Below are 12,490 nucleotides of genomic sequence, written 5' to 3' on the forward strand. Positions count from 1 at the left end.
GATTAAACAATTTGTTAGTATTTACAATACACAACAACTATTACATCATTTTTTTTCTCTAAAATTCCTTCTTTCTCTAAAATTCCTTCTTTCTTCTTCATTTTCTCTTAACTTCTCAAATCCTACAATATAGTTTATATCCTTTACTAAAAAAAGTTTATAAGGTTTTCGTTGCTCAAGCTTTCATTTTATGAAATGCCATCTTTTACAAGAAAAACATGTGTGCCGATACTAAATTTTACAAACCTTTTTATCAGGCCATCCCATAAATATAGCTAGACAAATAAAAGCTTTTCAAAACACACCTACAAGTACATTAATTTACAATTCTGATTTATACTCAGACAACAGAACCAATATATGGACTCTATGGTAAGAGAACAATTCCGGTTTTGTCAAGTCTTCCACTTTCTTTTTCCTTTTTTATGTTTAAGCCTTCCAAGTTCATTGTCCCTTTATATTATATGCTCATGCATTCCAAATTTTTTGAAAGGGTGCATTCATGGTTTGCAATTCCATGAGGGCCATATTTATTTCCCTTCAGATCTATTGACATACTGCAATTTCGTGACGGCTTCCTCAACCAACACTACAGTACTCACCACCGACGCTCAAAAATCGAATTCAGCATAAAACATTATAAACGTCCTAAGTTTCCATGAGTTGTCCCAACAGAAACTGCAAAAGATACACGAACGAAATCTGCAGCCGATATTTTGTGCCGAGCCAAGTGGGGACACCGCCCAATGAATCGGTTGGTAGAAGTAGATTTCGGCCCAGAACTCGATCAGTAAAAAACAACGTCGTGATGAACGTTGTTCACCACGTATTCTTGTTCTTGTTCCCTTTGCTAGTTCAATATTTTTCTCTAATTACAATCTTAATCATTTGTTTAAGACCAACTTTTTTATTTCCACCAGACAAGGGATTGCTGGTGTCATAATCATGTGTTTAATTACATCTTTAATCATTTTGGGTTAGTTAAATAACGCTGCTTGATTTCAATATGGGTTTTATGATTTTAAATAGTCAAACTTGTCTGATGGTGTGGATAGAGTGGAATAATCTTAAAGCAGAGGGGACATATTTTAATTTGTTTAATTTTTGTACTATTATATGCCATATGGCATGATAATCTTGAAGCAGAGGTTACATAAAGTTGGGTTTAAATATTAATTAGTACAATAATGTAAAATGTGTCTGAGGTTGATTTTGGACCTTTGGAGAGGTCCAAAAAATGTCACAAGCTATTAATATTTGTATATTTCTATTAGAAGAGGTAATCCAAGAATTTGACACGTATATGAAAGGGAAATACTGCAAAGAAATCATATTTATTATTTTAAAAGAAAAGAATTACAAAAGAAGATGAGAGAATTCGGATCCTGTTTGTAACCGAAGGTGTAGGGTTTGGGCTCTACCAAATTACCAATGGCTGCATGCCATACATGGATGGTTACTTTATATATGGAGGTCCACTGCTGGGACATACGTATGGTATGGGATTCCTAGCCGACAGTATGCTGAATCATGCAATATATATAATATATGTACCATAAATGATGATGTTTTAAGGAGGAACAATATTTGGCTACTCAAAGATGAGTATGAATTTCTACTCAAAATTTTTAGTGTTTTAATTACAGAGTTTTGTGCTTATGATTATAACCGGTCATACTATGAATCACATTATAAAGATCATCTCTGCAAAAAATAAATTAAAACTAAAATCGTTTAATCAATCTATTGTAGCAAATATATAGACGGTTCAAAATGCTTTTACAAATACCTTTCATTTGTTTTTAAATAGTTTGATGACTGAACGACTTTAGTTTTAATTGATTTTTTACAGATGCGATCTTTATATGATGATTTATAATATGAATGGTTTGATTATAAACATGAAGTTCTATAAATTGACAACGAACAATTTTGAGAAATTTTAAGTAGGAGTTCCTACTCATCTTTGAGTAGCCAAGTCTTATTCTTTAAGGAGGATTACGTTGAGAGTTTCATTTAGGAATAAAAGGAGTTAAGAATTGTGTTAGAAGCTTATATAAATATGATTAGAGACTCTAAACAGTTGAGAATTTGAGATACGCAATGCTTAAGAGTAAACTTAAAAATGAATGCTTGTTTGTTTGTGGAGGTTTCTAGTTTTAGTACATGGTTATATATAATATAGCATCTGTCATAGCCTTGAGTCATGATAATTCCCTTCCCTACATATTATTTGATAGTTGTTTTGAAAGCTGTTTGGCTAATTAACTTAAAGTTAAGGATTCGTTTCGTGATTTGGATTGGAGCAAACTTTGTTCTATGATACTTGATGCAGATAACTGCCCTGGACTTGTGCAAGCAACCCACCACAAGTTCCTAAGCCCTGTACACCTGTTTCAAACTAGCAAACCCACTCCTTAACCCACCGGTTGGAGAATTAGTGAAAATTAAGGGCTCGTTTAGTATACCGGATATGATTGGTTATGTATTTCAGGTTGGTTAGACTAAGATTGAAAGTAATAGGTTTTGATAGTTGTCAGTAGTTTGGTGTAAACAATTATCATGATTTGTTGGGTTGATATGAAATATGAAACTTAGAAATGAATTTACAAGTTTGAATTGAAGAGAAATTAGATTTGAACTTCTTTCTTTTTTCAGAAAACAAAACTTAAAGAAAGAGATCTGAACCTTGTTTGAGCTCTTAAATCAGAAGCCAAACTAATTTCTTAATAAAAGTAAGTTTTATTAAAGTTATAACAGAAAAGATAAGTTTTATTTGAAGTTGGGATAAAAATATATTTTATTATATTTTTTTTCTTCAATCCAGGCCCATAAAACCATATTCTACCATTGAAAATTTCCTTGATCGGGTCTTCCATTCAGATTTGAACTCAAGATTTACTGCTTACCAAACGGGTGCTATAAACCATCTAACTTTGGAAGCCTTTCCGACCAAAAAAACAAAAAAAAACTTTGGAAGCCTTAGACCAATTGGATGTATTGATCATTGATGTGTAATATATGGGGGTTTCCCATAGCCTTTTTGAGAAAAGAATCAAATGGAGGTGCTTTTCACTTTTTTTTTTTTTTTAAACTCTTTTTAACTTTCACACATCTCGATTGATTTTTGATCATCAGACTGAATAAATTAAATAAAAACAATCATCAAAATTAACAAAGATGTATGAGAAACTCTTACCAAATTCACTATTAATTGTCTTGTGACCTACAATTTTTATTCCTTATCGTGGTTTTCAGATAGCATTTTATAGTCAAAGCCCGATTGGATTAAGAGTGGATTAATCGGGTTTAAGTAAAAAAAAAACATCGAAGTCCACACACCGTTTTGCAACAAAACAAAGAAGGCTTGCGGAACCCCTCAAACCATTTTTTCTTTTCTTTTTCAAAACTGTTTTTGCTGAACCTAATAACTGATATAACAAAAATATAGTTAGAAGGGTATTATTATAATTGGATTATATGACTATATAAGGGATTGTATAGCTATCGTTTTCTTAAGATCATTTTGTATACAGTCTCACAAAAGCTCCTTACTGGAGAATAGAGACTACTTTTTGTGTTTGGGTGGTTGTTAGGTAATTTTCACCCATGAGTTAATCGCTGAAATTTTCTCTGGTAATTTGGGGGACTGTCAATTATGCTTGTTCCATGCAACGCCAGCCATTTATTGGTGTGGTAAGATGAAGCATTACAGTTTGTGTAGTTGACGGCTCTTGCCTTCTTGCTCTTTCTGATATGCTTTTTTTTTTATCGACGTTGGTGGTTCTGGCGGCAATGGCTTCCTGGTGGAGTACACAGTTTCAGATTGTTCCATCCATGCGGTTAGAGGGAGTTGGCAACGGTTTTTCTGATGTATGTTCAATGGGAGGATATTGAGCAGTTAGTCCGTAGTTATCTTGACGCATCGTGATATAATGAACATGGAGAACGAAATAGCCTAAGTTAGAATTTACTAGCAAACATAATTCACCAATAACTGAGAAAAGTTCCAAAGTTTATTATTGGATTATACGAAAAATTACAACCCTAGCACCCTAGAGGTTGCTTATATAGTACCTTTTAACCCTAGATCAATACAAAAAAAGGGATTCTTCTTCATTTGGAAGTAAGAGATCTTATGTTCAAATTTTGTGGATGACAAATTCGATACAAAATTAGATTGTCCATTATGTAGTTTAACCAAACTCCCACTCTCTCTAATGTAAAAATATTAATGTACTAAAAAAAATACAAAAAGAAAACGAATTAAACAAATAACAAAATACTAAAAAAAGTCCTAAAATCTAAAAATCTCGTATTGAGAAAAAATGCCCCTACACAAAGACAAAGTGAAGTGTTTGGTTTCTATTCGAAACACAAGTTAGGGGTCCAACTTGGAGACCATAGCCCAAATATGCAATGCATGAACCTAGTTGCTGACTTTTTGTCTTGTCTAACTATTTTTTCGATCCTTTCAATCATTTGTTTTACATCATTTTTACAACTATTCAGATAAATTGAAGGGTTTAATTAGTTACACGGGGAAATTCTTTAATTTGGGCCTTGTTACTTTTGCTTTAACCCTTTGTTGGTGCCACGTCAAGAAATTTTGATAAGGCTCTATTTTGTGGTCCTTTCATCATATTTAGGATTGATTTGGTATTGTTCTATTTTGAAAAAAAACTGCATCTGTTATGAGAATAAATTCATTTTTGTTGCTTCATAAAACTGTGAAAATAAGATGTTTTTAAAAAATGGGTATAAAAAAAAGTTGAGCTAAAAAATGTGTTTGTTAAACACTTAAACCCAACTTATTCACAGTTTTGAGTGAAAAAAAAGCTGAAAATGTGAAGCAGCAAAAATGAGTTTATTTTCACAGTATAAGCAGTTTTTTTTTTTTTTTCAAAGCATAGCAATACCAAACCAACCCGTGTTCTACCATCAATGTTCTGGAATCTGGTCTATGTTGTTATGCTGTTATTGGAGCATCTGTTGAGCAAACAAGTTCGTGAAATGGTGGAGAAACATTGAAAAATAACCCTAATTCGCATTAGCCTACTCATTATCATACCTAATCATACCTAATCATACGTAAATTGGATTATTTTGTGCAAATCGTAAAGCGATAAATTATTTGTATGGCAGAAGTGAATTGTTGGCAAGGGTAACAAAATTTTTAGTAAAGCTGGGATATCCGCAGCAGACATTTCACAACACTTGTAATAACAAAATTCTTGGTGATCCGTAGGGACTTTTTCTCCATGATTCGGAGAATAAATTTAAATCATACACAGGAGAAATAATACAGATAAAGATGCTGTCTGGAAATAAAGGTTACGATCTGTATCAATCACGGTCTATGATCATCTCTCAAAGCATCTTTTTTTCAGGTCAGAGACAGGAGGCTAGCTAGGGTTCTATAGCAGCAATCACAGTAAACTTTGGCACATAACGAATGCGAATCAGATGCTTATTAAAGCTGCTGCTGCTGATGATGGTGGTGGTGGTGGTGGTGGTGGAGGTGAAGGATGGATGGATTGAGCATGATGGAAAAAGAAAAGTGAACATCTCAGTCAATAGTCCTCTTTTGAGTTTTGATGGCCAACAAACCTGTCATTGTCAATCTGCAGATAAAATTAGGCCTTAATCTGTACTCCGTGTCTCCTCTTATTGGAGCTAGTCCTTCCAACAGTATATCTAATGTAATTGGACTCCCAAAAAAACCATATTAAATCCGTTTGGAGATAAAAAGTGAGCAGGGTTTGTCATTTCGTTGTGCGTACTTTACAGCATAAAATGATAAAAGTGGCTTTGAGACTTCAAAAGATCAAATTCACTTTACATCATAAAACTTGGTCTTTTTTTTATTCTGAACAATTTGATTAATTTGCATTTATTTCAATCGCAAATATATAAAAATAGATTCCCTTATTACAAGAAAGTTTTTTTGGGATGTATTATAATTTGAGAGATTTTAATGGATTTATAAATCTATTAATTTTTATAGAGTTTAATTAATATATAGAGATTTCATATAAAATTTTGATTTAATTCCCTCACAATCTTATGGGGAGATGTGAGATTTGTGGATGCTTAAAATACACTACGAAATCTCTCAATTTCCCACTAATTCCTCAACTTTCTTAAATTCTTTAAAATCAATTTCTAATTGAATACACCAATATTATAAACTTCTTTAAAATCATAATTGAATACATTCGAATTTCTAAGGATTTTAATAAACTATCTTAAAATTCTGATTGAATACCCCTAAATTCATTAAAATAATTAAAATCCCTAAAATCCTAATTGAATTCACCCCCATCTTATATAATAGTTATTGGAAAAGTCCTGAATAAAAGAGTGTAAAAAGTGAAATATCTAAAAATATTCTTGAACTTAAGGTTTTTTAACGGAATGGAGTGAAATGACACAAAAATAAGTTTAAAATGTCAATTTTAGAAGAGAAAATGAGACAACCAGTCAAGTCAAAATTGGTTCTTGATTTATCCCTAATTACAAAAGATTTGTAATTTTTTTGGTTACATTAGAGGGTTTATCCCATCATCCTACGACTAAGCTAACTACGCTGGCTTTACTAAAGATTATATTAATCTTAACCTAATTACTTCCTTTCAAAAAAAAAAAAAATGCTTGGGAATTTTTGTTGGGTACTCAAGATTTTCAACTCATTGATGAAAGGAAAAATTGAAGGAAAGCTTCGACAGTTGAAGGGTAAAATAGGTCTTCGGGAGCGGCTTGGGGGGAAGGGGGCTTTCAGGGTACAACGACCTGTTAAAAAAACCCGTTCTCAGCCATGCTTGATAACACAAGATGTGAAAATTTCAAATTCGCTTAATTTTATCGGAATTACCAGTCACTCAAACACTGAATGCAACGGTATTGCATCAAGCACGTTTACTTCATATTCAACATTCTGCACTGTCTCAACTTACCAAGTGCGTAGATGTGCCTCACTTCGTTAGAGAGATCACACGATATTATGAGGTCAATTGAGATGATACGACCAGTTTAATTCACTCAAGTATTGTCTATGAAAAGCATATGCGTGCACCAGCAAGTGGGTGAAGGTGATTCAAATATGGGCACCAAAGAACTTAAATCTTATATGTGCAAGCAAAAGCAGAATGCAAGACGACTAAAAGAAAGAGAGATAGTATGCTTGGCTCCTTGTACGCCACCCACAATAGCCAATCAAGAAATTGAACTTCTGCTTGTGGCATACAGGGAGCCAGGCATAACCCAAGTCACCTTTTGCTGCAGCCTCCACGCCCAAGGCAAGCTTCCTCATTGATCGCCATGGAAACGTACTTACAAAGAAAAACTCAGGAGAGAGTGGAGGTGGGTAGAGGTGGGGGCAGAGGTATATGAAGACAGAAGTGATGTGTGAACTCTCCATATATATAGTGCCATCGGCCTATGTATGAGTGGAGAGATTTTCTTTCCATGTACAGTACATGTATTTTGAATGCAATTTGCTTTTGAGAGGGATCCTCATTTAAAAACTATATCACAGTGGAGATTTGGAAATTATATTAGAATCCGTAGGTGTAATTGCCATCATCACCGCCACCCCAATCGCCTTGCATTGCACTTCTAATCCCTTATTGTATTTTTCTTTTTGTTTTTTGCTGAAAAATAAAATAAAGGTCTTTTATACTTGATTATTAAAGAAAAATCTTCAAAATATTTGTAGATGTTAAAAATAGATCAACAAGATTTTTGGCTCGGATGGACGAGATTTATTTTACTGAATTTTAGTAACAAAAAAAACGTAAAAAAGTTCTGGGGTAACACCGGTTGGTGACCGCATACACCACCCAAATATAAGTCATGAAGGTTGAGAAATGAGTTACGGTGGAGTTTTGACAATGAAAATGTGCGACTATTAAGGGAGAACGTAAATTGGATGAGATTATTAGACTTTCGACCTAAGGAGATACTAAAACTTCTACCAAATCCAACTATCACTTTTATTTAAGGATATTTGCCGTAATCTCAATATCAACTTTGTGTATTTTCATTTTAACAAAGGATGGTGTTATTCACATGTTCATTTTTATCAATACCTTCTGTATAACTAATCAATTGTGAAAAAAAAAATGTCAAATGTCAAATCCAACTAATTGGCCTATGTATTGTGAATAAGTTATGTTGTTTTTTTTTTTTTTTTTGGGGGGGGGGGGGGGAGCGTTTGTAATATCTTGTTGCACATGAATTATGCTATGGAAAATGAGGGCCGAAGCAAGGTTGATCTAATAATAACCTCCAGTATATAGCCAAGTGCAGTAATATCTTGTTGCACATGAATTATGAGGGCCGAAGTAAGGTTGATCTAATAATAACCTCCAGTATATAGCCAAGTGCAGCAGTACTCATGTTGGCCTTTCCTTCACCATTACTGGACAGTGGCGGAGCCACTATAGGACAAGAGTAATTATGGGCCTATCTTGCAATTTTTGTTTCCCTTTTCTATGTATAAGATATAGCACAGCTTCCTTTTATTTATGGTAAGTTTAGTTGCAATCTTGAAATCCATGGATTTGTGATTCTCTTATTTTAGTTATAATGATGTAGCTTCTTCAACTTGTTAATTACTTCACGTTCATCTTTGGGCGGAGGAGATTAATTTAGGTCGAAGTTTTTGACTACGGTAATTGAATCTAATTGTCAGGATTTATCACTTACTCTAAAGAATGTTGGCTGATATTTTTCTTTGTTGGCTTGAACTTCTAGTCCATCTGCTCTTAAATATTAGTTGGATTATGTGACTATATGGTTGATGCGGTATGAGTATAATCTACCTCTATCTTGCATATTAACCTAATGGTTGATGCGGTATGATATTTTTCTGAGTTGAGATAAATAAATCGAAATACAACCAATCTATCTCATATTTTAGGCATTAAAAAATAAAGTTTCATATTTGTGAAAGACCCCCCCGTGATGTAAGATCTTGGCTCCGCCATCATTACTGGATTCTAGTATTTTTTGTTGTTGTGTCATCTTCACCCAACAAAGATCGAGAACATTGAATATAGCATGCACGTGAAGAACTTACACAGACATTTCCAAGGCAATTTTACTTGTTCACACAATTACATACTATGAGTAAGTTTTTCTAGATCTCATGGTCCAAGGACGGAGCTAGAAATGTTTTTGACTGGGGGCATCTTAAAACAACCAAGTAAAATAATAGGTGTTAAGTTGTTGAGGGTTATGTACAATGAAAAATCTCTAAATTAAAAAGTTAAAATTTAAATTGTAATGCCACAAACGAATGGATGAAATAAATTCATATAAAATACTTTGCAGAGTAAAATTTTTATATCAAGTTATGATACTTCATCGGTTGAATACAATCTATTTATGAAATCCCCAGTTCAATTAAGTTTGATTTAAGTTAGAAAACGTGGAATATTTGAAACCAAAATCAAAAATTTAATTGTTGTTTTAATTGTCATGATAACTTTTTTCATGGTACAAAAATCTGAGTGGGGGCAGATGCCCCCTCTGGGCCTTAAGTAGCTCCGCCCTTGTCATGGTCTAAAGAATTATAATCACCCACGGTTCAATCTTAATTGATAAGGTCTAGTAGTATCGGACCGGACCTAATGCTTCTATGACACAATAAGATGTACCAAACGTGTGAGTGGATATAAGTTATAACTACAGAGTCGGTGGCAGACGGTACTGTAGAAAAGTCCAACCCAGATGTGTTTGTATCTGCATTGTACAGACAGGGAAACTTCATGCATGCACGAGACAAAAACATGCATCCTCTTCCTCTTCCTTGTAATTTGAAGCGTGCATAAACAAATTGTCAAACTTTCTAGGTGAAAGATATCGATCAACCTAGCTAACGCTAACAGGATGATGATTGTAGTTCCTCAATCCCCCAAATACCCACATATTCATTTTCCACAGTTGTAACATGGACCAAATGGACAGCCACTAAGCGAACAATCTAAAATCTTTACAAATGTAGCACACAGTAGGACCCATTAGTTTAGTGGTCGGTCCATCTAAACATAAATAAGCTCCATTTACGCCGATTGTATGGAAAAATTGAAAACGGAAATTGGAACATGCTTTTACTTTTCTCATGATCGATGATCGACCCCATTCATTTTTTTTTTAGGTATGCTTTTTTAGATCTCCCTCGAAGATCTTTCAATTTATCTGCTTTAAAGGGTGGACCAGCAGAGAGTAGTGCTTGTTGCCTTTCTGCTTTAGAAAATAGTCACCTTTGTTGCAATTTTAAATTTATTAGGAGTGTGATTATGTAAATTCTAGTAGATTATGTGCACTATTTTATAATATCTTTTAAACAGTTTTTTAGTTGTAATTGTATTACTTGGAGAGCAAATATTCTCTTTCATTTATTAGTATAAATAAAAATACAATGCATGAGGAATATGACACACAAAATTCATCAAACTCTTCTCTCCCATCTCTTCTCTCTGGCCGATCTCCTTCTCTTTTCACTCACTAAATTAATACCACAAGAACATTATATTAATTGTACGATTCCACACATTCGCCGTGCAAAACTTATTACTTGAATATATAGTTTAGTCAAGAGTAATGTGCTCCATCTTATGTGTCCGAGTTTCAACTTCCCTCTCCATAGTTTAGGTCACTAAAATAAACAATGGCTTTTCAACAAAATTAAAAATACAGCGGTTGGAGCCTCACCTTGAATTTGGGGGGTGTATATTGTATATAGCATTTGATAATTTTCATAGAATTATGAATACATAGATTTCCAAGGAGTTAATGTGACTTCCTTAGAATCGATATGGATTTCAACTTAATGAGATTTTTATCATGGATTTTAATAGAATTATGTGAATTGTCATTGACTTTTTAATGATCAATTTAATAATAAAGTATTATTATTTTTAAATTTGTCATTATTATAAATGGTGATTAGGACCATATGTAGTCAATTTGGATTTTAGAGGATTGTAATGGACTTTAAGTGACAGATTTCAAAGGATTTTAATGGATTCTACAATTCCATATGAATTTTGATAGATTATTATGGATTTCTATTATAGATTTTTGTGGATTTTTTCTTAGGATTTCTTTTTTGACTCCTACAACATAAATTCTTTTCTCAGTGCACAATTAGAAAAAAGACATAAGTATATGTATATTGATATGGAAATATAAACCAATCAAATATGTCTTTTCTTTCCCTTTCTCATTTGGATTGTGATTTGTTTACGAAAAAAAATTTTAACTAATCAAAACAAGAAGTGCTTCTTAAATCAAATGTCTCAAAATTAACCATTTTTCCTCAACAATTGATTAGTTCATAATGTGTTATTCAATCTAAACACAGTTACAAATATAAATAGGTTTTGGAAGATGCTTGTACCCTTACACTAACATGATTACATGAAAAAGAACAGAAAGCTTGAATTGGCAATAAGATTCTTAGTAGTAATTTCCAAGAGTTCAATTAACATGGTAAAAAATTAATACATTCAAATAGAACGCATAATCATTACAAGAACTGTTAGTAGTTATTAACACTTCCCATCAAAGCATTACAAGAAATACTATTACATAGTCCAAAATAAAGGAAATAAAAAATTCAAAAAATATTGTACAATTCAAAAAATTCAAGTTTGCAACTGGGAAGGTTACAGATGAACGTGAAAGGAAATCAGGTTGCTATGTCTGAAAGAAATGGAGAGTGAGAAAGAAAGATCGAGTTGCAGAATGGAGAGAGAGAGAAAGAGTGAGGGGGTTGAAAAGAAATCCTAGGGGTGGAGGTAGGATTTTGTCATGCTTATAATCCCTTTTCAAATCCTACAAAATCTCTTATTGAAAGAAATCCTTCAAAATCCATAAATTTTTTAATACCTATAGATTTGCATGGACTCTATAAAAATACTTTAAAATCTCAGTTTACTACATCAAGATTCTAAAGTCTTTTAAAATCCTTTAATTGACTACCCCTGTATTTGAATGAATTCTTTTAAAATCGTTTAAAATCCTAGTTGACTACAACATGATTCTAAAGTCTTTTAAAATCCTTTAAAATCCTCATTTGACTACACCCTGATCATATGCAGTGGTGGGAGTGTCATGTGGTATTTTTGGCAATTTGGTGGTAGTACATGTGGTTTTTTTGGTGGCGAAGATAATAGTAGGGATGGAAAATAGTGTCTGTAGCGTAGTGTTGGGTGGTGGAGCATTTGTGATGGGGGTGGTGATGATGGTGGTAAAGTGACGGCCATGATAAAGGTGGTCATGGTGGTGGTGATGACGACAATAAAAAGGTGGTCGCAGGAGTTTGTGGTATGGTGGTGATGATCATGCCAAGACGATGGTGATGATGAGACCGCGGTGATGGTCATGGTAAGGTGGTAGTAGTCGAGGTGGTTTAGAGGTAGGGGTGAGGGTGGCGATGATGATGATGCTCATGGCAGTGAAGTTGGTGAAGGCGATTATG

Source organism: Malus sylvestris, chromosome 10 (assembly GCF_916048215.2).
Source record: "Malus sylvestris chromosome 10, drMalSylv7.2, whole genome shotgun sequence".
Classification (NCBI taxonomy): Eukaryota; Viridiplantae; Streptophyta; class Magnoliopsida; order Rosales; family Rosaceae; genus Malus; species Malus sylvestris.